The sequence below is a fragment of the Littorina saxatilis genome, unplaced genomic scaffold, assembly GCF_037325665.1.
Source record: "Littorina saxatilis isolate snail1 unplaced genomic scaffold, US_GU_Lsax_2.0 scaffold_1075, whole genome shotgun sequence".
Lineage (NCBI taxonomy): Eukaryota > Metazoa > Mollusca > Gastropoda > Littorinimorpha > Littorinidae > Littorina > Littorina saxatilis.
Genome location: NW_027126739.1, coordinates 3,969 through 12,500, shown reverse-complemented (window position 1 = coordinate 12,500; position 8,532 = coordinate 3,969). Strand labels below are relative to the sequence as shown.

Here is an 8,532-nt window from a genome sequence, read left to right as displayed (position 1 = left end):
CGAGGCCAGTTAGATCATTGATTTTTTGTGTGACCAGAATTGAGAGTTGAATATTTTGCGTGTTGGCATTGGATGTATGTGCATATATTGTGTAGTATTTGGATGCAAAGGACGAAAGTAAATTGTTAAACTGTTTTTCCCTTCTTGATTATTGTTATGAGTGAGGTCGAACCTGGAATAGAGAGTATGAGTGATTTTTGAGTACATCATACTGTCACGGTTTGGTGACATGGATTGAGAAAGGAACACTTTGTGGGGTGCCTTTCTCAAATTGTGATGAAAAGCGCCTGTGCTTTTGGGGGCGACGGGCTGTTTAGCTGACCGAGCATAGCTGAGCACGGGGATTTCGTTTTGCAGGGGTTCCACGTGGGTGATTTTGCTGTCTGGGCAAAATCGGCTGTGACTGAACTGGATATGTGACACGCGGAGTCACGTGATATTTTCAAGGTTGTTTTGTGAGGACATGAAACGACACACTTGAACGTCAGCAGCAAGAGAGGAGGGTCGGTGTCTTCTTCCTAAGAGTTTGATGGTTTTCAACACGTTAGATACAGCACTTTATATATACGTGCCGTTCTGCTTGTACAGTAGAGCTTATAGGAATTTCAAGAAGAGACCACCTTTCATGGTTTGCATGTTTGGCTGACGACGAGGCGTCAGGTTTCTTGGCTGAGCGGGGGAGAAATTCCAACGCATGAAGTAAATTCAGCACCAGAGGTGGTGTGGCAGGAAAGTCGTCGACGGACGATAGCCATACAAAGGAAGCGGATTCGCTTAAAGGGATAGTCTCCGCCGGGAAAAGGCCTTCAGATCGCTTTCAAAGCATCACCGTAAGATTCTACGTTACAAATAATGCTACCATCCATGAGGAATAACTTAACTTTGCAAATTCAACAGTTTTGATAGCTAATTAATTGTCGTAACAGAATCCAAGGAAAGAGCACTCTTGTAATGGTTGGGTGATTTCCCTTGTCAAATGTGTCAACAATGGCGTCTCCCTGCGATCATTGTAGTCTGAAAGTGAAAAGGTAAGTGTTAACGTTGTCTGACAGGAAATAAAGCTTTCAATAGGACAAGTCAGTATCAGTGTACAAGTTGCTCTCAGCAGGACTGCAAATGAATCGATCGATGCGAGTCAAAAAGCCCTGTAGCACTCAAAATGATTCGAAGATCATGCTCGTACTTTGTTTAGAAGCAGTACTCAGATTATCTTGGACATATGTGTTCACAGTGTTGCCTGTTGGTGATCATTTCAAATATATGTCTCTAAAGTTGCGCTTTTACCTATAAGCTTATGCATTTGTTTCAAATTCCATTCATGTCACTGATCGAACACAGGGAACAGTAAACGTGCGAGAGTTCGAAGCAAAGCGCATTCATGTTTCAGACAAATACTGAAATAGAGATCGAGCTCTGAAAATTATGTCTTTTCTCATAATAGTAACCCAAAAGAGAAGAAATTATACTTATCCCTCTGAACAATGTCGAGGATATCAGTGTCTTGTGCATTTGTTGTGTGTGTGTGTGTGTGTGTGTGTGTGAGAGACTTGTATCACTGTGTGTGTGTGCATGAATGTGACTGTGTGTGTGTGTCACTTTGTGCATGAGTGTAATTATGTGTGTGTTTGTTTGTGTGTGTGTGTGTGTGTGTGTGTGTGTATTATGCTTGTGATATAATCACATATATATAAATTGTATTTTTGTATACACGTGAAAAAAAGAGTACAAACTACACTGTTGTGTGTGTGAACGTTGTGTGTCAGCTGTCAAAACTCAAGTGAGCTTTTCCTGATTATGATTGAAGTTTGCTAAAAATAACTCATTAACTGTAAGGGAGATTGATTAATATATAGTGTATTCTTTTCAAGCATTTGTCTTTATTTTCAGGCTATGGAAGTTTTACATTCAAAACAACAAGCGGCCAGGCTGCTCGTTCAACTTCAAGAGAAAAGTGCACATCGAGGCAGGATAGGGAGAGGAATTAGCAGAGGTGTGAGCTAATGCAGAGGCAAGGACTGGTCCAAGTCTTCTCAAACTGAAATTGGTTTGCTGGGCAAGGGGAAGGCTGATCCGAATAACAATTTGAAGGTAAGTGAGGACTAGTTATACTTATAATATTAATAGATATACTTTCTCTGTGTGCAGGAGTTAAAAGAAAAAGACTTATGATGTTAGAGCCAAGGGTAATTTTGTGAATTCCAATAGAGTGCTATCACATTCATCCAACTGAATAATGTCAAGAAAATCAGTGCGTGTTGTGTACTTGTTATGTGTGGATGTGTGTGTGTTTTAAGAATGTAATGTGTGCAGAAAATAAGTAAAATTGTGTGTAAGTGGGGGTGTAAATAGTGGTCTGGGTGGCCCAAAAAACTATTTGAAGGTGAATCAGGACTATAGTTATAAGTACTTTCTCTCACTGCTTCGCCCCCTCAAACCCCACGCCTCCTCCAAACTCAATCATTCGAGTAAGTACCTTTTTATTCTGCAAGATTTGTGAGGTCGAAGACTTTGTTACATGGTATACTAAATAATGACTAACGGTGAGGTTTTTAGGTCTCAGTCACAAATTACATTACCGGTGCTTTTTTTTCATTCTAGGGAATGTGTGTATTTCCTGGTTTAAAAAAATATTGAAAAATAATGAAAATTCAGCTTCAGCATCCAGATTTTGTCAAGATATTTTATGCAGTTATATTTCAGTATCCACAACCTTTTAGTGTCTCATAAAGGGAAATAAATGAACAGTCCTCACAATTGGGGTGCTGCACCGTCAACCCGCCCCCCCCCCCCCTTTTAAAAACCTTTACAATTCAAGATCTCCCCTATATTTAGACCTTGCTTTTAAGATTTTCTGGTCATAACCTATGCAAATTCACCTTCATTTTAAGACTTCCTATTTTTAAATACCTGATTTTATCAGATTTTGGGAGATCGTAAAAGGGGGTTCCACTGTAATATGAATTCTGTTTTAGCTACACCTGTATGCTGTTTGTAAAGAAGGACATTTTACAGATTGAGGGGATCATTTCTGCCTCCATAATGATCGTTATGATCTGACACATTGGCTAACAGATTCCATGATCATGCTGTTATGTAGGAAGTCATAATAATGATGTGTAGGTTTTTGAATTGTGTCTGCTTTGCAGTTCAAATAGATATCTGCCTTCCTGTTCATTTTTCTTCTTCAAATAAGACAATCCCTGAAGCACATTTTCCAACCACATGTCAAACAGCAGGTCTGCTTAGCTTGAAACATAAGTATTGAATAATTATATCAAATTGACCTTTTTGCGGTTGAGCACTTGACAGATGCTGCTACAATACCTCTTGTAGAGAAATTTTTTAGAGATACAGTGGAGCCCTTTTAAGATATATATTTATATACAGCAAACTCAATCAAAGAAAAGCAGAATGTCTTAGAATAGAGGTTATAAACAGGAATCTGAGAAAGTAGTGTCTTTTAAGACAAATGTTGAGTTTTTTTAAAAGGGGGGGGGGGGGGAGGGCAAAGTTAGGGTTTCACTGTACAATGCAATGGTAAACTGGGCATTCATTTCAAGTAGCCAAAGATGTGTAACTGACACTTTTGCTCGTCAGGAGCACTAGAACACGTCACATTTTCACACTTGTCAGTGTGAGAATGCTAAGTGTGTCAGAATGCTAAAAATCTGGAAAGCCAATGCCCACAGGTATATCCCATCCCCCCTCTCCCACCCACCACCACCTTTTACTCACACTTGCAATCCATTACGTACATGAATAGATTACAAACACTCTTCTGTAACTCTTTATTTTCACACTTTTTCTTGCATTTGGTTAATTTTTTCAACCCTTTTTGAAGTTTGAATTAAGTGTCTTCACTGATGGGTGATTTTCTGTTTATGCTCCAGGACTTCAAGGCACTGGTGCTTGATGACAGCAGGCTCCTACTGGCCCACACACAAAGAAGAGATTGAAGATGCCCTGGTCCTGGAAGAAGAAGAGGGAAAGATCAATAAAGCCAAACGATACGCATCATTCAGTTATATTGAGGAAAGATATTGGCTATTCGGGTGAAGGTGTAAGAGTTGCCATGTGCAGTTGCTGTGTATGGGTCATAGGAATGACATTATACACCCAACTGGCCAGTAAACTGACTTTCTTCCTTGTTGCCTGCATTGGAGTACATTGTGGTGTTAAACAAAGTGCGTTTCTGTGTGGGTTGGTTTACACATGCTCTGTCACATTCCATATTAGACGGCCAGCTGAGACTACAAAATAGTGCATGTTTGTACATTAAAAAAACAATTAAAAGGAATTCTAACCAGAACCAATCGATACATAAATGTTATTTGTATTTTTGACAAAAATATGACATTTTATACACACCTTGCAGGGGCGGATCAGTTCATTTTATGGGTGTGAAGGCGCGAAGCGCCGAGCCGACGGTGCAAAGCGCCTAGCTTGCTAGGGGGGTCCGGGGGCATGCCCCCCCGGAAAATTCTGAAAAAAAGGATGCAAAATGGTGCAATCTGGTGCATTCTGAGGATGATCATTACCAGTTTCAGGCAGCAGATTTTGTCACTGATTAATACCCCAAAAATTGAAACAACACAAAAAAAAAACACAATTTTTTTTTTTTTTTTTGGCTGGGGGAGAGGTTTCCGGAAACCCCAGAACCCCCCCCCCCCCCCCCCCTCGTCCGCCCCTGCCTTGACAGTCCTTGTTCACCTTGAGGAACACTGACTGTCTCAATCAGTGTAAAATGTCATAATTTGGTCAAAAATACAAATAATGTATATAGTTTTTTGCTTTTTTAATGTACTGTAATCTACCTTGTAAGCGCCGTTAGTACCTAGTAAACGCCCACCCCCAACATTTGGATCAGTGTTTGAACATATGTTGTGTATGTGGTGTTTTTTTTATTATGTGCACAGTTCTGCACCTTGTAGAGACATTTTCATTCTAGAGAACGCTGACAGACAGCTATATATTTATTTATTTCATACTCTCGGCACTGGAGTATCTCTAGATAGCCCCTCAAAAATAAGACGAGGGAGGGTCTTCTGAAGTTGAAGAGGTCTGCTTTCAGTGATTTCCAGGGAGCATGTGAAACGACCAGTGTTTGATAACACCACTTCCCTCTGAAAGATTTTAGCTTTCTAAAATAAACTTACCCCTTTCTTCGTCACATCAATGTCTTGGATCAGTATCAAAGACTGACAGAATGACTATTCATTTCGTGTTTTTTAGGATGTGTGTACATTCACTCTCACTGAATGAATTTTTGTGTTTGGTTTTTAGTGTTTTTTCTTTCTGTTTAGACACTTGAATATCAAGCGAAAGATACATACAGGGTGACTATTTGTGCATGGAAACAGCTGACATGAGCAATAAAGTCTGGGGAAGGGTCGTGAAAGTGTATTGATTAATGCGTTGAATTCACAGGTCTAGTAAAACTTGTGCAAAACAAATATATACAGGTGTTGAAAAGTGCTCGAATTCCAAGAATAGTTTCATGTGTAGCACCTTTGAACTGTGCAGAGAGAATGTGTGCCTGTGGATTTGAGATCTACATGGAATAAAATAGACACTGTTCTTGACAATTGAGTATGTTTTTGTGTGCGCATGTTGTTTGGTTTATTGATAATAATTGACTTTTGGTCAAGATGTAACCATGAATTTCTGTAGCAAAGATGCAATGATAAAAATAGACAGAATATGATCAAATAATAAGACACTGGGCTGCAAATTGCTTTTAATTGTCATTGTATTTATCTGTAAACTGATCATGATTTCCATGGCATGATTAATGCAGTGGAACCTCCCTTCTATGACCCCCCAATTTAAAACTCCCTTCTTTTTAAGACCTTGTTTTCTCACATTTTCTGTTCATAACCTCTGTAAAATTACCCCCATTTTAAGACTCGTTCCTTTTTTAGACTCGATTTTCTCAGATTGTTTGAGGTCGTAAAAGGGGGGTGCCACTGTAGTAATAATGCATCTTCAGAAATTGAACACTGCTGCATTTTTTTTATAACCATGAAGAAGAAAAATACTGTTTCAAAACTTTGACAGTGTCTTATCCTCAAACGTACACCTTTTTAAAGAATCCATAACTTTTAATCACTCAACAAAATTGCCTGCAGCTCAAGTGAACCAGAAATGGGGAACAATTGGCCACACTCAAGGAATCGGTTCCTGGCAACTTTTCTGTCGGTCGCGCAGCCTGAGAGAAACATGACAGAGATAGTTACTCAAGATAAAAGATAAGCTTGACTTACATCAGAATTATGAACATTTAAACTCACCTTGAGCTTTGTCCAAAATATTTTAAACCATTATTGCCACACATTGCAAGAACGTTTGATGTCCGGGTGCTTTTCCCCTGAAAATTAAAAAAAAATAGTTTTAGTAATTATAGCAACATATAAACCACTAAGTGTAAACCAAAGGCTGGCCAATTACATACAGTTCTACAGCAACATCAGTTCTGAACATGAAGCTTTCAACATGCACAGCGACACTTAAAAATGGCAGTTAAAAAAGAAAGGATGAATGAGATTCTGCCGCATTTAGTGTTTGCTTCAATGAACGCCGTCCGAGGAAGAATGTGATCTTCGTTAAAAAGTTACCCTTTCACAAAGCCTTACAATAAGCTTCAATCATAGTTTTTCCTGCAAAATCACAACATTAAAAACTTTAGGCACAGAAAAACTCATACCGCTGACAATATAAAATGTCAGTTATAAATAACATTTTCTGTTGCACTACATCCAAAGACTGTGCTGACTGACCTTACTTTTTCCATCTCAAAACAATTTTTAGGGGGATTACCTACTCTGTCTGTCTGTCACAGTGTCAGGGCTCAGTCTCCTATACAGTGCACCACAGGAGCTTGTACCCAACTGCCAGTTGATCATTATTTACTCCTGCATGTACGCCCTTACTAGGCTAGCGAATGCGTAGTATGTAGTTGTAAGAAGACTGTATGGATGAAGGAGTAAATAATGATCGACCGGCACTTTGATACAAGCTCCTGTGCAGTGCACAGACACACACACACACACCGTGGCGTGTCCGTGTTCAAACCAAAACGGCTGGACTCAATCGACCCTGCACACTACACGTTCGTGCACTCGCTTGATGGATGCTTCATTCGCTCAACACACCAGCAGACACACAGACAAAAACAGCAGCAACATTTGTCTAGGTCTGTCCAAAGTCTACACAACACTTGCTTTACTTGATGGACTCCTGCAGTCAATCAAGCAGCACATACCACACAAAACTGCAAAACACAAGCAATCCTATCCCTGGATTACATATGACCTACGCAAACTTATCCGCATACGAGACAGAAGATACAGACTTATGAAGAAGCATGGAACAGAGGCTCTGAAGAAAGAAGTAAGGGATCTTCAAAGAGAGGTGCAGAAGCAGCTACGTCGAGCTTACTGGAGATACGTGGGAAATCTTTTCACCCCAACGGACTCAGAACAAAGCACGCAACCCAGCATGAAGAGGTTCTGGACTTACATGAAGCAACTGAGGTCCTCCGCCTCTGGAGTCCCACCCTTAAAAGCAGAGGGTAAACTAGTGACTGAACCCAAGGCCAAAGCAGAGCTCCTGAACGCGCAATTCAACACAGCTTTCAGCAGCGGCAAGGAATACACGCAAGCCGAGTTTGAGGAGAAGTGTAAGATGGCCACCGACTCCAACTACCCACCAATGGACGACATCCTGATCACCACCAACGGCGTCGAGAAACTCCTTGCGGACCTCAACCCCACAAAAGCGACGGGCCCGGATGGCATCTCACCAAGAGTGCTCAAAGAGCTTGCCCATGACATCACTCCCATCCTGACTCCGATTTTCAAGCGCTCCCTTGACAGTGGCGAGGTACCCTCAGACTGGAAGCAGGCCATCGTCACACCCATCTTTAAGAAGGGAGAACACTACAACCCTGCGAATTATAGACCTGTATCCCTGACCTGTGTATCTGGCAAAGTCATGGAGCACATACTCGTTAGTCACATCATGGACTTCTTGGAGCAACAGCTGATCCTCACCCCTCAACAGCATGGCTTCAGGAAACAACGCTCATGCGAGACCCAGCTGTTAGAGCTTATCAACGAGCTGGCAGCCAACCTGGATAGGAACGGCCAGACAGATGTCGTGGTGATGGACTTTGCCAAGGCATTCGACAAGGTGAACCATTCCCTGCTAGTCCATAAGCTCCATCACTACGGCATCAGAAACTCCACCAACTCCTGGATTTCCAGTTTCCTACACGGACGGAGCCAAGCAGGCGTCGTGGAAGGGTCAAGGTCAACCAACATCCCGGTCAAGTCAGGCGTACCACAAGGATCAGTCCTCGGACCTTGTCTATTTCTGATCTACATTAATGACTTGGCTGCGCGGGTGTCCTCCACGACTCGACTCTTCGCCGACGACACCATCGTCTACAGGCTCATCGCTGCCGCCAGCGATCATGCTGCCCTTCAGTCCGACCTACAACGACTAGAAGAGTGGGAGTCACAATGGGACATG

At 41.4% G+C, this 8,532-nt stretch overlaps 2 long non-coding RNA genes across 2 annotated transcripts; one reads left to right on the top strand and one right to left on the bottom strand.

The window, feature by feature from the left end:
• Positions 1-771: 771 nt before the first annotated feature.
• LOC138955242 (uncharacterized) lies at positions 772-4,315 on the top strand. The gene is made up of 3 exons (XR_011452156.1): positions 772-1,028; positions 1,888-2,088; positions 3,891-4,315. It is a non-coding gene; the product is annotated as an uncharacterized lncRNA (long non-coding RNA).
• Positions 3,830-6,792, bottom strand: LOC138955243 (uncharacterized). Its single transcript, XR_011452157.1, has 3 exons — positions 6,291-6,792; positions 4,369-4,482; positions 3,830-3,969 (listed from the first exon to the last, which is right to left on the bottom strand). It is a non-coding gene; the product is annotated as an uncharacterized lncRNA (long non-coding RNA).
• Positions 6,793-8,532: the final 1,740 nt, after the last annotated feature.